Source organism: Lontra canadensis, unplaced genomic scaffold, assembly GCF_010015895.1.
Source record: "Lontra canadensis isolate GAN:19392208 unplaced genomic scaffold, GSC_riverotter_1.0 scaffold31, whole genome shotgun sequence".
Lineage (NCBI taxonomy): Eukaryota > Metazoa > Chordata > Mammalia > Carnivora > Mustelidae > Lontra > Lontra canadensis.
The window spans coordinates 13,743,868-13,768,563 of record NW_022631025.1 but is presented as its reverse complement, the minus strand read 5'-3'; the positions used below and the strand labels follow the sequence as shown (position 1 = coordinate 13,768,563).

General features: G+C 36.0%; 1 long non-coding RNA gene across 1 annotated transcript in view; it reads left to right on the top strand.

The window, feature by feature from the left end:
- LOC116873099 overlaps positions 1 to 23,668 on the top strand; it is a 258,629-nt gene extending 234,961 nt beyond the window's left edge. Inside the window, exon 3 of the long non-coding RNA XR_004383738.1 lies at positions 23,110 to 23,668. This is a non-coding gene — a long non-coding RNA (uncharacterized LOC116873099). The remainder of the gene's footprint in view (positions 1 to 23,109) is intronic.
- Positions 23,669 to 24,696: the final 1,028 nt, after the last annotated feature.

The window sequence follows — 24,696 nt, the reverse complement described above, 5'->3', positions numbered from 1 at the left end:
ACTAAAATGGCCATTCCCTTTCCATTGAGTCTTCAAGGAGAGAATTTATGTATGTATATGTATATATATATATTTTTCAATATGTTTATTATATGATGTCAATATATAAATAATATATATATAAAATACTAAGTCACTTAATTATTTGGGGATTTGAGCTCATTTAAGATGTAAGTAGGAAATTAGAAAATCTAAGAGCCGCACTTTTCTTCAGATCACTTGTAAACTGAAAGCAGCTCAAGAATAGTTACTGTCTAATTGATCATTTTCCCAGTACCTAGAAGACTACTTGTACTGTGAAGAAAAATTTTTGAGGAATAACTGAAGAAAACTAAAGGTTATCTAGAAATTAGAAGTAATGGGACTTACTTTGCAAGAATATTGAAAATACCGAATGAATAACTAAAACACCTATATAGTGCCTAGAATGTGCATTTATTTTCAGGACCAACTCCTACTTGAATAAAAGAAATGTGGAATTTAAACTCTAAAATGAGGGTTTGGGGCGCCTGGGTGGCTCAGTGGGTTAAGCCTCTGCCTTGGGCTCAGGTCATCGAGCCCCGCATCGGGCTCTCTGTTCAGCAGGGAGCCTGCTTCCCCCTCTCTCTCTGCCTGCCTCTGCCTACTTGTGATCTCTGTCTGTCAAATAAATAAATAAATTCTTTAAAAAAGATAAATAAAATGAGGTTTTTCACATTTTCCTGTGTTTAAGGACCTTGTGAGGAGATTGCAGTCAGTGAATATCCCCAAATATCTCAATTCAGTGAGTAGCCCAAGAATCTATCTTTCAAACAAGCGTAGCAGATGATCTAAATGCATAAAGAGCACAGACAATACTTCAGACAATATAGATCTAGAAAGCACTGTTAACTAGACTGAATTATGTTTATTTACAGTTTCAGGAGTTGACACTTGACATAATAATTTTAAAAGCAATCACATTTAGAATTTTTAAAAGCGTAAGATTTAAAAAGCATATTGCAATATGTGTTCTTAAGTAGATAAGAACCCCATGGAGCTAGACGAAGAGCTCCTCAATTATTCCTATTGAACTGTGACCATCTGGTAATGGGGATTAAGAACTAGTCTTCTCTCCATTAAATAATAATGCATTATCATTACATTCATCTTCCTTTCCTCCCACACCACCTACACATGGTAGAATAATCACTTTTCTCCCAGCTACACTACACAAAATGTTTTTTGTGACATGATTTAGAAAACCTTTAAGAAGGGACTTATCCTCTTCTCACATCTACCATTTACCCCTAAAATAATAGTTTGTAAAGTTACAGAATCTGTGAACCTCATGCAGAGTACAATATGAAGGTCAGTGTTCACTTTCTAAGTCCAATAATGCTCCAGAGCTCCAGACACTGCACAATTTACTCTTAAAATGTTCAAATCACTCTTTCAGTGAAGATTCCTAAGTGCCCTTTGAGTATGTGAGAGTGGACACCCAGGGAAGGAAAGAAAAGCAAGAAAATAAGGGTGAAAGGAAAGGAAAGATATAGAGAAAGAAAGCAATTACAATTTCAAATGACTGAAGGCATTATGAAATGCTTAATAATTTTGTTTTTAGAGTTGTGGGAGCTTCTGAGAGAGGTGCCAAAAGTAGGAAGATACCTGGTTCTGGGAGTCTTTTCAGAACCAGAGCTCACACTCAGCTGCTCTGTCTTCCTTATCACCACTCCGGTGGTCTCCTCTCTGGCTATTAAAATATCAAATTTCTCACATCTGGACACAAGCTAGGAATCTTTGTTTGAAAAGCCTTCTGTTTAGGGGAAACATCTAGTTCCTGAAATAGAAAATAAATAGATGTATCTGTTTCTGCATGTGGTACAAACTTGACAGTGGAACCGTGCCTTTTCTGTGCAGCAGTTCAAAAGTGGGCTTTTCATGTAAACTCAAGTCACTTCCTTCATTTTTGAGGTCAGTTCAATCTTCCAAACTATGCTTTACTTTAGGAATCACAGGTATTGGTGAGGTTTATACAAATTAACTCTGATGAGATTGTGAAAATATTATCCATTTTTATATAACCATTTTTTTTACTATAACTTTCACCCTCTGACTTAAAACATATGCTCCTCTGGAAAATATTCATTAACCTTTCACATGATGTATAACTAGCTTTATCACAGTGGATTAAAAAAAAAAAATCCTACTTAGAGTTTTGAAAGAGAGACCCAGTGGGAAATACACAAATGGTAAACTCTACCGAAGGACACAAAAAGGCCCATAAAACATCAGAAGGGTTATAGAGGTCTATGGATTTTAATTGCTGTGTGCCATTGGGCCTTTACAAAGCAATCAAGCAGGCAATCTCCAAAGACAGTCCTGCCATAATACATTTAACAATAGAGTTCTCACCCCATCGGCAGACTAGGGTTTATGAAGGTCCCAATAGCAATTAATGACCTTGTATGCTGAGAGAGAGAGAGGGAGAGAGAAAGAGAGAGAGAGAGAGAGACTTAAATTGACTCTTTTTTTGATGTATAAGTTTAGAAATGATAATTTTAAGAGGAAGGAAGTAAAAGTTAGAGTTAAGGAATGCAATGACTTTATTAAGTATACTTTGTATTTTCTTTCTTTTTACCTTTCCCCAAAGGTGGAGAGAATCAGTGAAAAGAAATGTGGTCACCAAAATGAATTACTTGAAAGGCAGTTGTATTTTGCTCATTTTCTGGTGTGGGGACAGTGAAAATGATAGATTTATTTGTTATTGGCCTTAACACAATTATTCAACTATTTGAATATGATGGAGTGATCATTGTAAACCCTAAGACACCCTAAATATCCAACTTTCATTGATCCCAACTCACTAAAACTAATATTAATATTTATACTTCCTTGCATACCAGCTCTGTATCAAACACTACACCTTATTTTATCTAATCCTATGATTAAATGTTACTCTCTTTAACTGATGGAGTAGAGCAGGTAGAGAGATGACTCAAGGCCAGACTTCTAAGTGACCACACTGGGATTCAATCCTAGATATGTTAAGACCATGGACTCAACATCTTTCTCCCACATGTACAATAGTCTTTCGTATGCCACTAGAGCCAGTAATGCACAGCTGTGTTATAGGGAGTGTGCTTTGCAACAACTTTTTTCAACTCTGGCCTAGGCTTCTGGAAGATTGGTGTTTGGATGTGATTAGCTGTCCTCTTCCTGTCTGCCTTGAAATGCCCACTAAGCAAGACGTGGGAACTATACACATTGGCAGACTGTAAACAGTATAAATCCTTCTGCCTACTATCCAGTGCCTTAGCCTGACTAGACCTATTGGCCTCCAGAGAACACTGTTCAGGAGACTTCTCATTTAATTCCCATTATCTGCAGCCATTTTGTCCCACTTATGCTAGGGCCAAGTTCCCCAGGCTGAGTTTCTGCCTGGTGCCTTGTACCGTGGGAGGTAGGAGAGAGCAGTCTGAAGAAATTTCAAGCAAAAACAAGCCCCCCCAAAATTTTTTTTTTCTTGTGAATTTCATTTATGGCTTCTTAGAACATTCCCCTGTCCTTTGCTTTTGTGTGTTGAAGGTAGTTATCTCTATACACATCTAACATTGAATTTAGAGTATACTCTTTTACCGCTCACCACAGATCCTGGCTTAAGGAGAAATAAAATCTACCTCATTTTGTCCCAGATGTTTTTCTTGTAGTTATCGTTTAACACTTGCTTTGCCCTTTCAATATACCTTCCTTATGTCTGCTGAAGAAAAATTTGTGATAGAGGGAAAATATGATAGTATAATCACTGCCCCCAAAGCTTACCAAAAAATGTCTCATAAAAGAAATTATCATCACATAAAACTTGTTCCCCTTATTTGTGTGTGTGCGTAGTTGATATGTTAGTACCACAGGATGGCTCTCACACCAAGAGGGAGAAACTCTGATGATAGCAATAATTATAGCTATCTTTATTTTAAGCTTCCTAGGAATGAAGCTCTTTGCAAAGTGTTTTACATATTTATTTTTACTTAACCAATGTTTAATTAGAACTGTACAGTTTCCAAAGATAATTTCACAAAAACAATCAATCTTATAACTGAATTTTTAATGTAAATGGCTCTATGCACCCCTTTTTAATTTATGCCTGAAATTGAAAGAATAATGTACAGTATAACTTGATATAAGTAAAACAATGTCTTTTTCTTTCATATGCATACCTCCAGATTTTCCAAAAGATTATCTCATATTGAGTAAAAGTTAGACCTTAAAACAAACCCAGACAAGGTACAAGACCTGCTCCTCTTGCCTCTCTGATCTCTTCTAACTCCCAGCAGGTTCGACCCCTGACACCCAGGATTCTGCTCATCCTAGAACAGGCAACAGTTCTACTAACTCAAGGCCTTTGCTCTGGTTCTACCCTCTTTCTGGATGATCTTCCTGATGTCTTTCTGGATCTCTCCCTCAGTGTCAGGACTTGCAGATAAGTCATCTTCTTGGTGAGGTTTTTGGTTTTTTTGTGATAGTCCATTTCAGAATGTCTGCCCCAATCCCACACTTCCTATCTTTATGATTTATCTTTCTTTTTAGCTCATGTATTACTCTCTGACATATACTTTACTAATTTAATTTCTTCCCAGGTCTATTGAGATGTAACTGACATAACATTGTGTGAGTTTAACATACACAGTGTGGTGATTTAGTATACATGTGTATTGTGAAATGATTGCTCTAATAAGGTTAATTCACACACCCATCACCTCACATAGTTGCCTTTTTTTCTTCTTTTTGCACTGGGAACATTTAAAATCTACTCACCTAGAATCTTTCAATTACCCAATAAAGTATTGTGTTAACTATAGTCACCATGCTACACAGTAATATCCCCAGAATTTATTCATATTCTAACTGTAAGTTTGTGCTTTCTGATCAGCATCCTTCCATTTCTTCACCCCAAAGGCCCTGGCAACCAGTCTACTCTTTGTTTCTATGAGTTTGGCTTCTTAAAATTCCACATAAAAGTGAGATCATACAGTATTTGTATTTGCCTGATATATTTCACTTAGCATAATGCTCTCAGGGTTTATCCATGCTATCACAAATAGTAGGATTTTCTTCTTATTTATGGCTGCATATTATATATATATGTATGTGTGTGTGTGTATATATATATAAAAATATATATATATTTATATATATATATACACACACACACATACATATATATATATGGCAGGCATTTTTTTCTCTATCCATTCATACATCATTGGGCACTTAGGTTGTTCCCATGTCTTGACTAGTGTGAATAAAGCTGCATTGAACATGGAATGCCGATAACTCTTTTAAAATGGTGATTTCATTTCATCTAAATATATATCCAGAAGTGGGATTTCTGGATCATATGGTAGTCCTCTTAAAGTTTTTTAGGAACCTCCATACTGTTTTCCATATTGGCTTAATCAATTTACATTCCTGCCAATGGTGCACAAAGATCCCCTTTTTCTACATCCTTGCCAACACTTGTTATCTCTTGAGCGGTTTTTGTTATGGTTGTTGTTTTGCTTTGTTTTATTAGAATTAGCAGGTATGAAGTGATATCACATGGTGGGTTTTACTTGCGTTTCCCTTATGGTTAGTTAGTTGACCATCCTTTCATATACCTGTTGGCCATTTGGATGCCTTCTTTGGGAAATGTTCATTCAGTTCCTTTCCACACTTTTTAGTTGGATTGTTTTTATATCCTTATTTATTTATTTATTTATTTATTAAAAGATTTTATTTATTTATTTGACAGAGAGAGACACAGTGAGAGAGGGAACATAAGCGGGCGGGTTGGTGGGGGGGGGGGACTAGGAGAGGGAAAGCAGGCTTCCCGCGGAGCAGGGAGCCTGATGTGGGGCTTGATCCTGGGATCACAGCCTGAGCCAAAGGCAGATGCATAACGACTAAGCCACCCAGGAGCCCCGGATTGTTTTTATTTTTGTTTTGTTTTCTGTTGATTTTATGAGTTCCTTATGTATTTTGGAAATTAACCTTTTATCAGATAAATGTGATTTGCAAATACTTTCTCCCATTCCATAGGTCGTCTTTTCGTTTTGTTGGTTGTTTCTTTTGCTGTGCAGAACCTTTTTAGTTTGATATGGTCCCATTTATGTATTTTACTTTTGTTACTTTTGCTTTTAGTATCATATCCAGAAAATCATTATGAAGACCATTGTCAAGGAGCTGCTTCTTCAAGTTTTCTTATAGGAGTTTTATGGTTTTAGTTCTTACAATTAAGTCTAACCCATTTGAGTTAATTTTTTTGACTGGTTTAAGGATGGTGTCCAGGTATCCGGGTTTGCCAACACCATTTATTGAGGAGACTGTCCTTTCCCCATTGAGTATTCTTGGCTCCCTTGTCAAATATTAGTTGATTGTGTATGTATGGGTTTATTTCTGACTCTTGGTTTTGTTCCATTGAGTATATTGTCTATGTTTCTGTTTTAATGTCAATACCATATTATTTTGATTACTATAGCTTTGTAATATAGTTTGAAATCAGAAAATAGGATGCCTCTAGCTTTTTTCTCTCTCCTTAGATTGCTTTGGGCATTCTGAGTCCTTTGTGGCTCCATATAAATTTTAAGGTTTTTTTTCTATTTCTGTGAAAAATACTATTAGATCTTTTATAGGGATTGCACTGAATCTACAAATGGCTTTGGGTATTATGGATATTTTAACAATATTAATTATTCTAATCCATGAGCATGGAATATCATTCCATTTATTTGTATCTTCTTCAATTTCTTTCATCAGTGTCTTTTTTTAAAAGATTTTATTTCTTTATTTGACAGCAAGAGACCTTGAGAGAGGGCATACAAGCAGGGGGAGTGGGAAAAGGAGAAGCAGGCTTCTAGCAGAGCAAGAAGCCCAGTGTGGGGCTCAATACCAGGACCTGAGCCGAAAGCAGACACTTAAAAACTGAGCCGCTCAGGTGCCCCTCTTTCGTCAATGTCTTAATTTTTTTCAGTGTATAGATCTTTTACCCACTGGTTGAATTTATTCCAAAGTTTTTATTTTTATTATTTTTGTGCTCTTGTAAATTTATGCTCTTGTTTTCTTTCTTTCTTTTTCAGATAGTCCATTCTATTGTCAGTGTATAGAAACAAACTGATTTTTATATGTTGATTTTTGTATCTCGTAACTTCAGTGATTTTGTTTTATTAGTTGTAACAGGTTTTTGATAGTCTTTATCATATAATTATATGTTAAATATATGTATATATGTGTATATGCATGTATATGCATATGTATATATATTTGATTATAACATCTGCAGAGACAGTTTTACACCTTCTTTTATAACTTAGATTTCTTTTTCTTGCCTAATTTCTCTGGCTAGGCCTTCCAGTACTATTCTGAGTAAAGGTGATGAAACCTTTTCTTGTTTCTGATCTTAGTGGGAAAGCTTTCAATCTTGAACTGTTGAGTATAAGGTTTATCATATTATGGCTTGTCATTTGTGGCTTTTATTACATTGACGTACATTTCTTCTATGCCCAATTTGTTAAGTATGTTATCATGAAAGGATGTTGAACTTAGTAAGATGTTTTCTCCACCATTTGAGATGATCATGTGATTTTTATCTTTCATTTGTTAATATGATGTGTCACTTTTTTTTGATTTATGGATATGGAACCATTTTTGCATCCCAAGGTTAATATTCCACTTGGTCATGGTGGAAAGTTCCTTTTATTATTTTTTTTAAGATTTTATTTATTTATTTGACAGACAGAGATCACAGGTAGGCAGAGAGGCAGGCAGAAAGAGAAGGGGAAGCAGTTACCTGATGAGCAGAGAGCCCAATGCGGGGCTCCATCCAGGACCCTGGGATCATGACCTGACCCAAAGGCAGAGGCTTTAACCCACTGAGGCACCCAGGCGCCCCAGAAGATTCCTTTTAATGTGCTGCTGAGTTCAGTTTGCCAAATTTGTTAAGACATTTTATATTTATTTTCATCCGGAATATTGGCCTGTAGTTTTCTTGTAGTATCCTTAGATATTAGGGTAATGCTGACTCCATAATGGGTTTAGGAGTAGTTTCTTCTCCTAAAGTTTTTGATAGGGTTTGAGAATGGTTGATGTTATTTATTTATTTTTCAATGCTCAGCAGAATTCATCAGTGAAATCATGTAGTCTTGGGCTTTTCTCTGTTGAGAGGTTTTTGATTGCTGATTCAGTCTCCTTAGTCATTACTGGTCTGTTTTATTTGTTTAATTAATGTCTGTCTATACATAAGGTCCTTGGAGAACAAGATTTGGGGCTACTTGTTTTATTGCTGTATTCCCTGAGCTTAGAAACATGTAAGGTAGGAGCTGTGCAAATAATTGTCAAGTGAATGAATGATGGAATGAATGAACAGCCTGGTTCAACCCAGAATTTGTCTTCAAAGAAGCAGAGTTCAGATAGGTGGATCACTGTCAGAAATGGACTCTCTAGAATCCTGTACAGAATATATCATTCTGGCCATTGTCACTTTACCACTTCCTACTCCAAATCTTACTCGTACCTATTGCCTAATCTTTTGGTTACAGTTACCTTCCAATCACAAAATTCTTGCTCCTTTTGTCCCTCCACCCTTTCCCTTTGCTTCCTCCCTTTTTTCAGGTTTAGCCCCACAGAAAACCCAAGTCCGTCTGGCAATAGCAGGACTGTCTTACATGGATGGGGTCAAGATAAAGGAAACCTAAATCCTTTCCAGCAAGGAGAGGAGAGAAATGATTGGGGAATATTCAAAGAATAAATATTTATATCCTTTCAAAAATTATCTGTGTTTTTGAAATTGTGGTCTGCTTTAAAATCAATGTCAAAACTTCCACCTTGCCACAATTGCCGATACCTGTCTGCATGTGGCTAGCCATGTTAAGAATGTATCTGTTCATCCAGCAATCACCTTGGTAGTGCTTTTTCTATTGGTATTATCACAGTAGTTAATTTTTAACAGAAGTTTGGATTCATAAGTGTAGATTAAATTGTCTTCAGATGTACTAAATTACGACAGCATTGAAATGAACGCTCTGTGTGGAAGAAGAGCAGTAGAGTTTCAAAATACACATTTATAAATGAAGCTAATATCTGACACTTATGAAAACAGGTCACTTTCACATTTGCCACAAAGCTTTTCGATCCTAACAAGGAAACATGGAGACAGATGCAGTTTTGTTTTATTTTGTTACCAAGATACATAAAACCAACATCTTTGCCTATCAAGTATCGAGCAATAAAATGAGGACAGCAAAGTTCAGTGTATTCTGAACAATTGAATTAAACATACAACATATATATAACATATAACATATAACATAACATATATATAACATATAAAATAACATTCAAGTAGGTTGTGTGTGTGCATGGGTGTGGGTGCTTACATCATGTTCTTCTAAAGGCTGTCATTCAGGGACCAAATAATTATCACTCAAAAGGATCCAATATTTGTATAAAACTAAAGTTTCAGAATACATAGCCCAACTAAGGAAAAACAAAATAACACTGCAATTAACAAAATAAGAAATGCCGTCAAAACCTTGATATATGCCATTAAAAGATAAACTGAGGCATATTAAAATTGTTAAGAGTTTTATTTGAGCGTTATGTTTGGAATAGGGCAGCACCAAACTGCAATTTGTTAGGATCACACCCCTAATAGGAACTAGGGGAAAGACGTACATAAAGTTAGAAAGGGAAGAAAGGCTCTTTATTATCTGATTGGCTTTAGTTAAAATCCTAGTTGGCTCTCTAAGATTAGTTGTCTTTAGAGTTTTGATTTGTAAATGACTTTGAGGCATTTGCTGGCTTAGATTTTGGTTTGCTTACATAGGGCCACCACAGCATTAGAGACACCTCAGTCTAATGACCTACTTGTTTAATAAATTTAACATTGCTGTTAAATTTTCCTGGAGTTTGATATACTAGACTATCCACACACCAAAATACGCCATAATGCTTTAACCACAATCTTAAACATACCGAAGAAATAATAAAGTTAAGCACAGACTATGAGCAGTGGGTTATCATGGGACTATGCCAGAAACAACAGTCAAAATTGTTTCAGAAGAATCTGTATAGACTGCAAATGCATGCTGTAATTAATTATAATTTTTGAAGATGTATTCTCCTGCCTTCCCTCCTTTGCCCAGCCCATGGGGGAAGAGTACTTTTATTAAATTTCTGCCAGTTTTTAAATAAATATAATAGTAAATATGGAGGTTTTTTAAATAAATAAATAACTCAAAGATGGTTTCTCTTCTTGATCTACATCCTCTTTCTCTTTACAAGTAGGAAACATTGGTGTGTCCCATAGCTCAATCCCTGGACCTGTTGTCTTTTTTTCATACTTCTTTATCTGATCTCATTCAGTCCTATAGCAGTAATTATTTCTGCATTATTCAGAATGAGCTAGACTAGCTACAATAACACCGCAAGGTTGACTTCTCATTCATGCTATGGCATTGTGAGGCAGCTGGAAGTTATGCTACATGTTATTCTCATTTTCGAACCCAGATAGATGGAGCACCCACCCTCTGGAAAACTATCAGTAGATAATGGCAGAACAGTAAGAGTTCTTAAGGCCCTCATACGGAAATTAAACGGTTTTGCCTACAATAGCTTCCTCTCAACGCTATTTCAAAACCCCAACTAACCACAAGGGAACTAAGAAATGCAATTTTACCATATGCCTGAAAAGTAGAGAACTGGAAGTGCCTGACACTGCATCATCTGCTTCTTCCTGATGACTCCATAATTTTGTTCTTCCTGTGGGATTGTTTGCTGAATCCCACAGTTGTATATCCAACTGCTAAATCCACATTCTAATTTGAAAGCTTGAGACCATCTCCAATTTAACCTGTCCAAAGAAGGATTGATTCCTCATGCCTATAAGCACCCCTCCTCCAAGCTGCCTTGTCTCAGGAAATCATTCACCGTCATTTACCTATTTATTCAGGCTCTACAACTTGGAATTGTTTTTGACTCTTCTCTTTCTTCTAAATCACGTAGTTTACCATCAAGTTCCCTTATCTCAGCTTTCACATATCCAAAACCAACCACTTTTCACTATATATACCCTCTTCCAACTGTTATCCAAACCACTGTTTTATCTTAGTTTGGCCACCAGAATGGTCCCCTCATTGATCCTCTTGTTTTTCCTAAACACTATTATCCATATAGCACTGAAATGATCCTTTTAAATCACAAGAAGTTATTTCATACCTATTTATATGACTCCAATGGCTCCCAGTCATATTTATATTAAATTTGAGATGCCTTGCCATGTTCTATAATTTGATGCACATTAAAAATTTATTTACCACCCAGTGGCTAGAATGATCCTTTTAGGGTGTATTTCTAATTATGACATACCCCCCTTCAAAGCACTCAGACTGTTTCCCACTTCACTTAGGTAAAATTCAAAGTTGTTACCATCACCTTAAGTGTCTTTATCATCTTGTCCCTGGCTCTCGCTACATCATCATCTTACCATAGTCTCCCTCACTAACTCTCTTTTTGTTTTTTCAAACTCCTCATGAACACCTTAGCCTTTGCTATTCCTTTGGCCTGGAGCTCTCCTACCTAATCATCTGCTTATCATGATGCTCTATTTTACCATGATTACTACTGAAACATCACCTATCACAGAAACCTTCCTTCCCTTGACTGCTATCTAAAATAGCATTTCTTCTCTCCTCCTCCACAACACTCCATTCCCCTCACCTTGTTTCATTTCTCAGATGCCAGAACTCTGGTTTTTAAGGAAGATTTAAGGCAAAATAAGAGCTCGTGAGGAAAATAAAAGAATAGCTCCCTTACAAAAATAAGGTTAAAAATTAAATGCCATTTTGATTAAGGGTAAAGGATTCCCCCATTGCTTACTTTTATGCTCTATCAAGGGCATCTCTGAGGCTGGCAAGAATTCTTTAGCCTGTGATTTGGGTTTTTCTTTAGTATGATCTCTTCCTACTCTTTTCTTTACCAGAAAACTTGTGAAAAGAGCAGTCTTTCCTTATTGTCTCTATGATCTCCTCTCATTTGATCCACTATTTCTATGTGTTTGCCTCACTTCCAATTCTGCTCACATTGCCCTGTGAAAGTCAATGCCTGTTGAAGAAATAATTAAATGGGATTGGAAGTGTTGTAAAGTTCCTTTTTAACAAACACTTTTCCAAAAGGACAGGAACTTTTTTTTTTTTTCTAATCAAATACAAGAGAATAAGAAAACAAATTTTAATCACAGCTACTGTGGTTTCCTCACAGACTTAAAGAGATATTTCCAGAAAAATCCAATTTGATTTGCATTCAAATTTCTTTTCCCTCAAGCTTATACTGCATAAACTTCAGTTTGGATTAATGTGATCTCCTTTACATAAAAGGCTTCTTCTTTTACATAACACTTCAAAATTATCATGCTATTAATAACCTCAAAATATGTTGATGAGGGTATGATGAGCACAAGAAACATTATATACAATTTGCAATAGATCTACATAGAGATTTTTGTAAATGAGACAGTGTGAACTTTGAAGACAACCATAAAAGTAGTGAAGTGCCAAAGAGAGTACTTCAAAGTCTTGAAATTAAAGTTATCATCAGGTTCAGTAATTTCTAAGATTATTTAACCATTCTGAATAATCACAGTATGACAGAACCAAATAGAAAAGATTTGAGCAACTAAGAAGTAATGGGCTGAGGTCACATCCTAAAGGAGTCTAAATTCTTTACTTTAAGCTATTAACCAATAGGATTATTATATAATTGGTTGATCTGTTCTGGTAGCATTTATTGATTACTCAAACCATACTAATTAGTAGTCTGTCAAGTAGCAAATGTTAAGCAAGCACTGAAGCATAGTCTCCAATCTCATTGTGTGTGTGTCTGTGTGTGTGTGTGTGTGTGTGTGTGTGTATAACATGGTAGGTACATGAAGCACAATTACAAAAATCTGGGTTTTCTTAGAAAATATTTAGTTTTTAATATTTGCAAGCTTAGTTGGCATGTTATTTTAACTGAGAAAGTTTACAAGCAGACAGTTGATAACAATAATGATGATGATGATAGAAACAACTAATATTCATACCTCATTGCTGCCTTTGTATAGTGTTTTGACATAAAAGAATAGTTAATATAGAATTGTGAAAACAATTCTGTAAGTGAATCTAATTCCAAATCTTTCAAATATAAAACCCAACCTTAATGCCATATCTGCTATGGCTTGGAGTTTACTTTTCCATTGCATTTTACTGACAGTATGCCTTTATTAGGCTGTTCTGCATAGTAGTTGATAATGAGGGTTTTGGAGCTAAACTGCTTGAGTTTTTTGCTTTGGCTCTCCCACTTACTAGCTGTTTGACTTTGAATAAATTACTTAGGCACGCTGTGCTTTTTCCTTTTATATACAAGAGATAATAATAGAACTTGTCTCAAAGGATTACAAGGAGTAAATGAAACAACCATCTAGAAAGCACTTGGGAAGAACAATGTCCAGCACCTAAGAAATATCTGCAAATGTTATCTATTATTATTACTTTCATTATTAATAATTTTCAAGCAGTTAAGTACTACAAAACATCACTTGGTATCTTACTAATTTTTGTACTGTCAGAAATGCTCTGTTAGGTTTCTCATTCCTACACAACTATTTTTACTTCCAGACTTGAATTTTTCACATCATTATAAATCTATTACTTAGATTCAGATTTTGCTAGGGGCAGGTATGGATATCCAGCATTTTGGCACTAGATCATAAAAATATCAATATAAATACTTTCTTGTATTTTTCTATAATATTTATTTACAAAGGTAATCTGTTTCCTTATTTTGGTTCCTTTGATCAAATTAAAGTGAAAACAAAAAGTCCTAACTCATCTATCTAGGTAAAAGCCATTTTCTTCACTCTTTATCCCCTCTTTTCTCATGAACAGAGTCACATGGAATATCTATAAAGTTTGAAAACTGTGATTTTTTTTTTCACTGTACCAAGGAACATTTCACTATTTTCTTCATCATAACACTAGAATTTTAACATATATGTTGTTCCCTTACAATTTTTACAGTTTCTCTCCATGGACAAAGCTATGTCTTTTTCTACAAAATGTATATATTTTAAATAAAACATGAACCCAAACGTCAAAATTCAGGACATTTAATTGACATTAATATAGACATGAACATATAAAGCACATCTCACATTTGAGGACTTGGTTTAGTCTTCATATATCATTGTACTTTTAAAATGTTGTTTAAGGTGTTGTACTTTTAAGGTGTTAAAAAGCAAGACAGGAAGGTTTCTCCATTTCACAGGTGAAAAACAAGTCCAAAGAGGTAAAATGAGTCAATCAGCTCACTTAAAGATTTGGTCAAAGCTAGAACTAAAAGGTAAATTCTCAGGTCTCTGGTCTTTTCCACAGAGTCATTAAATGTTATAATTAAAGTCTGGTTCTAATGTTAGCATATTTGGTAAAAACCAAATACAGATGAAATAATCTTTGAAATGTATCGAATTATATTATAAAGTATAGGACAACGTGCATGAATTTGTGTGCACCACCCCCTAGACATATCTTTCAGTTTGTTAGAACTTTAAACTGAAGCAGTAAGTTAGAGTAGATGAGCTAGCAGAATGAATTGTGAGATTGGCCAGCCTGCTGTCAAACTGACTAGCAGAAAAACAGATGAAAAACAAAGATACCATACAATACTTCTGTAAATTATTATTTTGAAGCTATATGAGACTCGAGGATGGAAATTATGAGAAACTTCCAGAGAAGACCACTAGGGGAGGCTGGGCTGGGAGTCCCTAACACATGGAATGGGGTACATACTTAATAAAGGGTATCCAGTGGGATTACTCAAAGAAGCTAAAATGTCCTTTGCAGTATGAGGACCACAGGGGAGCAATGTGTGTCTCATGCTGAGAAGTCTAAATGGCAAAGACTGGTTGACCAAAGCAAGTCAAAGGATACGTGGCTGGCTGCATTGGGCTTGACCTGTATTTTCAGATTTTGTTTGGTCAAAGTACTTATTAGTGTTTCCTTTGGAACAGGAGTGGACTACAAGAATGGAGCATTAGTGAGGAAGTTGTATTGTGTTCTGTCCCATAGGTATGCCTTTTCTGTAGCAGATGTCAGATCCCTACATTCCTAGCAGCTTTGAAAAGTGAGAATGTAGAATTGTAGATGGTAGGTCCTCAGCAATGGGAAAATGACATTCTTGAGCTGTACACAGCATATTTCTCAGATCATAAATTTTATCAGATGTTAATAGAAAGTTCATGTAAAAAAGTTCTACGATCTTATAACTTTGGAAAAAAATAGTTACTAAATCCCTTTCTAGCTATTTGTAATGCATATCAGTACATTAGAGATTCAGAAAAGTCTTGCAGTAACCACAATTTAATTTTGTTTAACCTATCATTCACAGATGATTATTTTGAATTTAGACTTTTCTATATATCTATAAATATCATTCATACATATAATGACTGAGAGGAGAATTTGCTACCTTAAAGAATGCTTTTTTGATATATTATTTTGGACCAATTATTTTTAAGAAACAACAGGCACAAAAGAAGCTCCAAAAACTGAGAAGTTACCCTTTGTAAGAGACATTGACAATTATAAGGGAGCTCTCCACTTGTAAGGGTGTTTGCCTCTTTGTACCAAAAGGAAAATGACTACATTTCTAGAAACTCTTAAGAGGCCACCTACTTAAATCTGTGTAACAACCATATCCTTGTTCACCGTGTGTTGCCTGGGAACCTCTCATAACTGGCTCCCCTCGTAACATCTTTTGTCTTTAGCTGAAGATGGTATTTAATGGCTTCATTCGTTAAGAAGTTAAGTTGGTTAATTGAATTTAAATTTTAAAAAAAAGTTAAGATGGTGATGGCTTGAACCATTTTGAGGAGTTAACTCAATTTTCCTGGGTATCTCCCATGTATAGGGAAGTATTCATGTTCTTAACCTTCTGTTTGTTTTTCTCCTGTTAATCTGTCTTTTTTTATTACAAGAGACTCTCAATCAAGAAACTAGAAGAGTAGAGGAAGAATTATTTTTTCTCCCCTACAATAATGTGTAATATATATTTTACATATATACTTATAGATTATATACACACATATTCCATAAATATATTATATATGTATACACAAAATATAATGTATATATTCATTGGAACACAGATTGAGAAACCTTGCTCAGTATTCTTTTCCATACCTCCATATGTCAACATGTTTGCAAAAGAATAATTCTTTCCAAAAGTCATGTCATAATGTATCAGTCACAACCAGACTGACTCCCATTTCCTAAAATCTCAATAGATTAACCCATAAAAGGTTTGTTTTTATCATATCACAGTCTGATGCAAATCAGGTGGCTCTCATTGGTGGCTCTCTTCCATCTCCTAGGGATCTGAGTTGCTTGCATTTTTCCATCTTTACACTTCTTTTCTTCAAACCTCAAATAAAAGAGAGAGGGAAGTAGAGACACCATACTTGCTCTTACTTACCTCTACCAAGAAGTGGCATTATACGTTAAATACCTCTTATGTTCCCATTAGTAAGAACTTACTTATAAGGTTCCAACACAATTGCAAGGGAGGCTGGAAATCATAATCTTTCTTCACACCCCAGAAAAAGAAATGCGGTGGTGGACAAATCACTTTTCTCTGGAACACATCACATGTATTTCCTTAACAAGAGGGAAAAAAAAAAAAAAAAAAGAGGTAACCTACTGGATCTCCATAGCCACTTCCAATATTTCCATTCATATTCAAGATACATTCATTTATTCAGCTAATAAGTACTTATTGATTGCCTGCTATGTGATAGACAACATGCAGGGATGCCTTGGTAAACATGAAAGAAAAAATTCTGTCTTCATCAATTTTAGAAACAGGCCATGAATAAGAAAATTTTCTTTTTCTGAACACTTGTCACTTTCATCTGCAAAGCAGTGTTTGAGGATAGCTATTACATATCTGTTACTGTGGTCAAAAATAGCATCTTGACTTTGATTTAGATCATAGACCTTAAAGACCATTAGAATTTAAATGACTATGTAATACATGGCTACATTTATCTTTAAAAATCTCCTATTAATCTTTACAGCATGGTTTTTTCCTTTTTGAAAAATTTCAAAAAAGCAGAAAAATCACAGTAAAATAACAAGCGCATCTATAACTAGAATGATTTATATTTTTAATCATTTTACAGTATTTGGTTTTTTTTCTTATAGAATACTTTCTGGACATACAAAAAACAGAAATTGGTTTATATAATTCCTGTCATATTTTATGTTTTCTTTTATATTTGTATTCATAAAGAATAGGTAATTGCTTTGTAAATTTTTAAAATATGCTTAAATTATACATTTCACAAAGATAAAGATTATTTCCTCTCTACTATATAGTTACCAGTCAATAAATATTTATTGGTTGAATAAAGACATATATACAATATTCTCCAACTTATTTTTACATAACTAAAAAAAAAAAAAAATTTTGACCAGATCATAACAAATATACAAAGAGGTCCACCATTATGAGTATTTTAATTGGCAGGAATCTAAAGATTTCCACCCAAGATTTCCATCTTCTGGTCATCTAATCAAATACTACCAATCTAGTCACCAGTGTGAAGGGGACTTTGCAAAACTAATTAATATTGCTAACTTTTAAATAGGGAGATTATTGTGGATTATCTGGGTGGATCCAGTTTAATCATCTGAACCCTTAAAAACAGAAAAATGTCTCTAGCTGAAGTGACAGAGGTGCAGAGAAGAAAGTGAGGCAGGAGAAATGAGACAGATTCTGAAGGAGAGGAAGACTCTGTTTGCCACTGCTGGCTTTGAAGCAGCAAGGGGCCACAGACCAGGGAAAGTAGGTCGCTCTTGGTGACCGAGAATAAAACCCCAACCAGGATCCAGCAAGACAGTTGAGACCTCAGTCCTACCACCACCTGGGACTAAGGTTTGTTAACAACCTGAGTGTGCCTGGAAACAGAGTATCCACTAGAGTTTCACAAAGGAATGCAGGCTGGTCTTCACCCTGGCTTTAGCTTTATAAGTCTCTAAACAAGTGAACCATGCTGTGCCTGGACTTCTGATGAGTGAGATAATAAATGGATATAAAGCCACTAATTTTGTTGTAATTTGTTACTATAACAATAGAAAAATAATACAGGTTCAGTTAATTATCACACAGCAAATACATTAGGATAGCCACCACCCAGGTCAAGAAATAAAACCTGCCCAACCGCTAACCATTCTCTATTCCCCACATGTAACCACAACTTCACTTTTAACAATATAAATTAGTTTTGATTATTTTTGAACATTATATTAATGAAGTCAGAAGCACATATTATGTTGGATCTGGCCTCTTTCAGTCAGTGCTATATGTGTATGATGTATCCATGACTGCGCGTGTACTTCTAGCTCATCATTTTCACTGTTACATGACATTTCACAGCATGAATATATGTCACTGTTTACATAAAGTTGGCCTCAAATTTCATCCTGGTCTTCGTTTTTCTTCCCATACCTTCAAATGCATTGAATATGTGTAGCTTATTTTAAATAATCGGGCAAACATCAATGACATCAGGACAAGTAGAAACAGCACTGGGATAGCATCTTTGTGTCAGCCGGTGAGCAATTTCTGTCCCCTTCAAAACAGAGCTCACCTGTTTCTTTGAGAAAAATTTTATTTCCTGAACATCCCCTGTACTGCAAATTCCATCCTGGGCTGTTTTAGGGAAGGAAGGCAAGGCAGTGATTCAGAGGGTGCACCATATATTGGGAACCAAGGAAGAAAGGGATGTTATAAAGGAACTAGACTTGAAGGATATTATTATTTTGTGAAAAGTGAAGAGCATGCATAAAATTTGTTAGATTCGCTTAAAGATCCTTAACAAAACATGTAAAATAATAAGAGGAATACTAGATACTTAAATGTTAAAAACATACAGAATGAAATAATAAACCATTTAGGAAAAGGGACAGGGAAAGTTTCTTGATAGAACTGTGATACATCAGATTTGAAAGAGTGGAGAGTGGAAAGGATTCCAGACACAAAAATGCTAGCACATCAATTTCAGTGTATTTTTGAGAACTTTCTTCTTTTTTCCCCCAAGAAATGTAAAGACAAATGTACTGATTCGTACATTTTTTTTAAAGATTTTATATATTTATTTATTTGACAGAGAGAGATCACAAGGAGGCAGAGAGGCAGGCAGAGAGAGAAAGGGGGAAGCAGGCTCCCTGCCGAGCAGAGAGCCTGATGTGGGGCTCGATCCCAGGACTCCGGGATCATGACCTGAGCTGAAGGCAGAGGCTTAACCCACTGAGCCATCCAGGTGCCCCAATTTGTACATTTTTGTAAAGATGTACAAATAAGAGAGATAGAGGGAGAGAGAGAAGTGGATAGAGAAGAACCTGTTAAAGGAGTAACTTTTCATTTATTATATATTTCATTTTATATATATTAGTGTCATATATAGTAGTATATCATATATAGCAGTATGTCAATCACAAGGAAGACAACCAGGATTGGTATTGCATATCTCTTCCTTAAGCCCAGTACCTGCAATGGATATAATTCTTTGAGATTTTTCCCTATAAATAAGGAAATGGGTTTTTTTTTCCTTTTTTTAGAGGTGACAAAATGGTTTCATCAACATAGACCAGGGTTTCTAAATCTCAAAACTATCAACATTTAGGGCCAGATGATTCTTTGTTTGGGGGGGGGTCTATCTTGCTCTTTTGGGTTATTTAGCAGTATTTCTGCTTTATACTCACTAGATTTTGGTAGTACTCCTTACCCTGAGTTGGATGTACTCTGGGGGACAAAATATCCCTTGTTTGAGAACCTAAACTGTCAATTTAAAAAAAAAAAATGTGGAGATCACAGTAGACTCTTAGAATCTATTCTTGAAGTCCCTGTCACTACAAGAAATCTGTGAGCATATAAAATTTTAGAATTATGAAGGGATATAGTAATCTAATAGATTGTAGTGCAGAAAAAAAATATCAGAACACATAGCCCTTGCTCATTAGGATGTTAAAACCCTGAAAGTGTGTGTGTGTGTGTGTGTGTTTGTGTGTGCGTGCGTGCGTGTGTGTGTGTGTGTAAAATGGGTTTGACTTGAAAACTAAACATTCATCAAAGGATTCATTTAAAAGAGACTACACTGGGTGTGGTGTGGTCTAGCCACTCAGAAACCCTGCGTGGAACTCCCAAACATCTATCAGGAGTTGTCGGTGGGAGCACGGATTTGGGTTAGAGCGTATCTGCTCTACTGTTTGAAAGGAAACTAAGCAGCAATCGAGTGTTCAATCCAAGGGGCCAGATCACTGCCTACTGTTTCCTCTTGGAGTGATTCCAGGTAATATTTGCACATTTTAACGATTTTGGATTTGACTAACTTAAATAATTAAAGGCTGGAGCCAACAGTGCAAAAATATTTTCCCAAAATGAACAATGCGAGCCTGTTATCTATTTAAGAAAGAACGTTTGTAGTTATGGCACACGTCCTCTTTCGTTGTTATATAATAGGCTTATTCTCTGACTTGTGCTAAAGATTTAACGCCACGGTTCCACATGCATAATATCAGACACCAGGGATTCCTTGTTCCTTCTCAACCCCAAAATTTACGAAACAAGATAAGATGCCTCTATTGTGTTATTTTCCCAGTTGCCATTCTTCACTGATGAGAGTAAACAGAGCACTAAATGAATTACGGCTATTAATTTCTTTATGAAGGAATAATACTGTAATGAGATCTGCACAATTTTATCATCTGAGATTTCTATTTTTGTTATATGTTCACATGCGTGCTCTCAAAATCCCTCATTTGGAAATGCTCATAAAAGAAGTATCAAATCTATCTCTACATCAAGAATGAAATATGTAAAACCAGACTGGTTCCTTCCTTTCTTTTATACACTGACTTAAACATTATTTTCCGGGTATCTACATATGCCTCTAAAATCCCGTGCAACTGTTCAAATGTTGAAAGTAAATGAAATAATCGTTCTTGTTAAAAGAAAAAAAATGTAAAACAACCTTTAGACCAAACGTGATGCATTATATTGACATAATAAATGTGGACATTAATTAAAGAGCAGCAGAATCCAGCAGAGAAGTTTGCCCTCCATCTGCTTGACTTGAGGTAATAACAATGTTCTGTTAACCCAAACTGACAGATTTTCTAGGGTTTGACTTGATCTCGAAAGTTGCTGCTCCTAGTAGGAATAACCGTATGTGTGACATCATCCATGGCAGGCCATATGGAGTAAAATTCACTGCTGATTTGTTTCTTGTTTTTGTTTTTCGGTCTACCTTCCTCTTGAGCTCTGGGTTGTAGGTAACCCTTCACACTTTTCCTAGTTTACCACCCATGCACTTCCCCATACAAAATAGCTAGGCCTCATGTGATGTCCCAGGCTCCAGTCCACTTGTGTTTGCCGAAAGGACATGCCAAAAATTCACCTCGTGTCCTCACCAAGAAGAGAAGTAGGCTGGTGAAAGTGAAATATGGCATAGTAATCAATGGGGTTGTTATCCAAGCCAAATATGAAAGGAGAAGCATGTTAAGCCCATCAGGTATTCTGTAAGAAAAGAACTTACAGAATTTTCTAAATAATAAATTAGTGGGATGAGGGATCTTGTCCCAGAACTGAAACCTACATCTTTGAATCTGTTCCCATCCAGTATGTATTAGTTAACCAAGGGAACTGTTTTCTTCTTCCATCTCATTACAGATCAAACATCAAAAGCTTTCCACTAGAAGCAGGCACCCAGGAGGCATTTTGCTTTGTCACAATACAGTATTCACAGCCTCGCTGATAGGAGCGCTAACTCTCTTGGTAGTCTTAAAGAACAACAGTGTAGTTATTTGTTGTGCTTTTCCTCTCCTCCCCTGGAATTGTTGCTTCACTGTAATAAGTAACATTCCTTCCAATTATCTTAGTTCCTCAAGTCCACAGAGCTGACCCCATGACTTTCGAACCGACTCACTGTTTAGAGTCATTAATCCAAGATTATAAACATGGAGGGAGATTCATGAGAAAGGGATGAACTCATGGTTCCTGAAGAAAGACAATGGCATGCAGTGTTTTCTCAGGGGCTGCGTGCGTGTGTGTGTGTGTGTGTGTGTGTGTGTGTGTGTTGAATTTAAATCCTCCTTCTTTTCCTGAGAGGATTTTCCCCCTCGTCTTTTGAACTGTCCTCATCCTCTGGCGTGCTTTAGTTGTAGCCGTCAGGGACACCTATTGCAGCCAGCATACTGGAATGGCTTGTTTTTCTCCCAGTCTTTGCCGGGATGGCAGATTCCAGAAGGCAACGAACATCCTGATGGAGCAGTGTTAATACTGGGCAGATCAAACTTGCCAGCTCTTATCCACTTGCCAATGCCAGAATTCACTCACAAATTGCTCACCTTTCTTGTAAACCTGTCTACTGTTTTTGAAATTGGAAATGGCAACGAAGTACCATTGGTGACTCTGTATTAAGTCAGAACGACTGAGATATATTTATGTGAATTGAAGGCATTATACTTTGATTCTAGGGATCATCTTGAAGGTTTTGATGTTCTCTGGTCTTTCTTCTTGGTTCTATGAAGGAATTTTTTTTCTTTTTTTTCTTTTTCTTTTTTTTTTTTTTTGAAATCTCTGGAGGGAGAGAAGAAACTGCATAAAACAGACACCTGTATTCTATACCTCTCTATTTAAAAGCTAATGTAATAATTAGAAATCTTAAACACTGTGCGTGCATGTGAACTTGATACGTATCCAAGTCTTTCATCTTCACCAGAGATCTGATTAAATCTTCTGAGATCTTTTTGGAAGCTGAAGAGAAATATTCTGAATCTGCATCATTTTGATACTACGTTACATAGGAAATTAAAACATTCTTTTTGTTGCTGGAATTGGCTTTAGAACAGACAGCATGACTCCCCCCTGGTCTGGAGCTCTGATGTCAATGTGAACTAAAATATTCTCTCTCCCATCCATTCCCAATCTCTGCTGCTTTTGCTGCCTCCTTATAAAGATTATACATACACTTAGCAAATGAAGAAAGGAATTAGTGATGCTCTCTCATTTCCTGTCTTCCCACAGATGGTGATAAATTCAAATTCAGACTCCATTAAACCTGAGTAGAGAAACCCAGCAGGTGGCTGTACTAATGGAAAATCCTGGCTTTGGAATAATGGGAATTACAACCGACAGCTCTTCTACACCACAAAAAAGATGATGTATCCTTATTGACAGTGTCACATTTGAGTCCAGAAGGCTGATCTGATAGTTCATTCCTGGCACAACGGAAGCTAAAAGCCCCCTGGGTGTTTTCTTGGCCACACCACTGTAATTTTTGTCATATGAACTTTCTATTACAATTCATTTTACAAATCTCATATAAGCTGAAGAGAGCAAGAGGAATAGGAGGGAGGGAAAAAGAAAGAGGGGACCTTTCTTTTGCCTACAGGCATACTTTTATTCTTTTTTCTTGGTTTAAAGGACAAATAAAGGTTGACATACAACAGTATTTCCAGCCAATTCAGTATTTTTAATGCTGACATGCTTGGCCCAAGTTCTTTCAAAGATCCTAGACAAGCTCATCTAAGGGAGTTTCTGTTTAAAAGATGCATAGATTTCCCTGGAGGTGGAATGCCTGATCCACTAGAATTCTTGCAGGAATCTTTCATTGGTATGTATTTTTTTTTCCCTTGCTTTTCTCTTAGCTCCACCCTCCTTTTTAAAGTCCGATATGTTGTTTGCAAAATAATAATAATAATAATAATAAAATAAGAAAGAAAGAAAGAAAGAAAGAAAGAAAGAAAGAAAGAAAAGGATTTGATCACACCTATCTGAAAAAGCATCTGCGTGTTCAAATATTTAAAACCTCATATTTTCAATAAGCCTCCAAGTCTCTGAAAATACAAGGAGTTATCAAAATATTTCATTGTATTCACCATCTGGCAGCAGCTTAAAAATATTATATTAAGATTAATAATCATACTTTGCACTTACTCAATATAACATGTTTCCTCTCAAGAACTGTTAGTACTTTACAAAACTGAACTGAGTCATTGACACTTTTTCCCCCCCAGCAAACACTCCCCAGGGTGAAAACAAAAACAAAAGTGTGGGAGAAAAATTCAAAGGACAGGTAAAGGTTGGAGATGGCCTGGAGAGGTTAGCTTTTCATTCAAGGCAGAATTTTCTCCTTCAGTCCATCAATCTCAGTCAACTTTCATTTCGCAGCTTTTTGAGTAAGAACTTCGTTCTACCCCGGTAAAGTGCTGGGGCATCCAGCTTTCATTGCCCCCAAGTTCAAAGCTTAGGAATTGGCCTTTAACTGAAACAGACCTACAAGCCTAGAAACTTGCGGCTCACGGTGAGGGACCGTTGGACCTTGGAGAAGAGCAACAGAGACCTGATGAGGCCATAACAGAGAGGGATATGGTAACAACAGACTTACTTCTATCCTCTCTACAAGGATGAACTGGAAACTGATGTAAGTACTTCCCTATAACATCCGTGTGTGTGTGTGTGTGTGTGTGAATATATATCTTTTAACACATGCATATGTATAGAGTCCTCATTGCCTTTGGGTTTCATCATTTCCAATTAGCTTGTTTATGTCATGATGTTCTGAATTAAATAACTGCCTAGATATTTGTCTCATGTGGATATCCCCAGCTG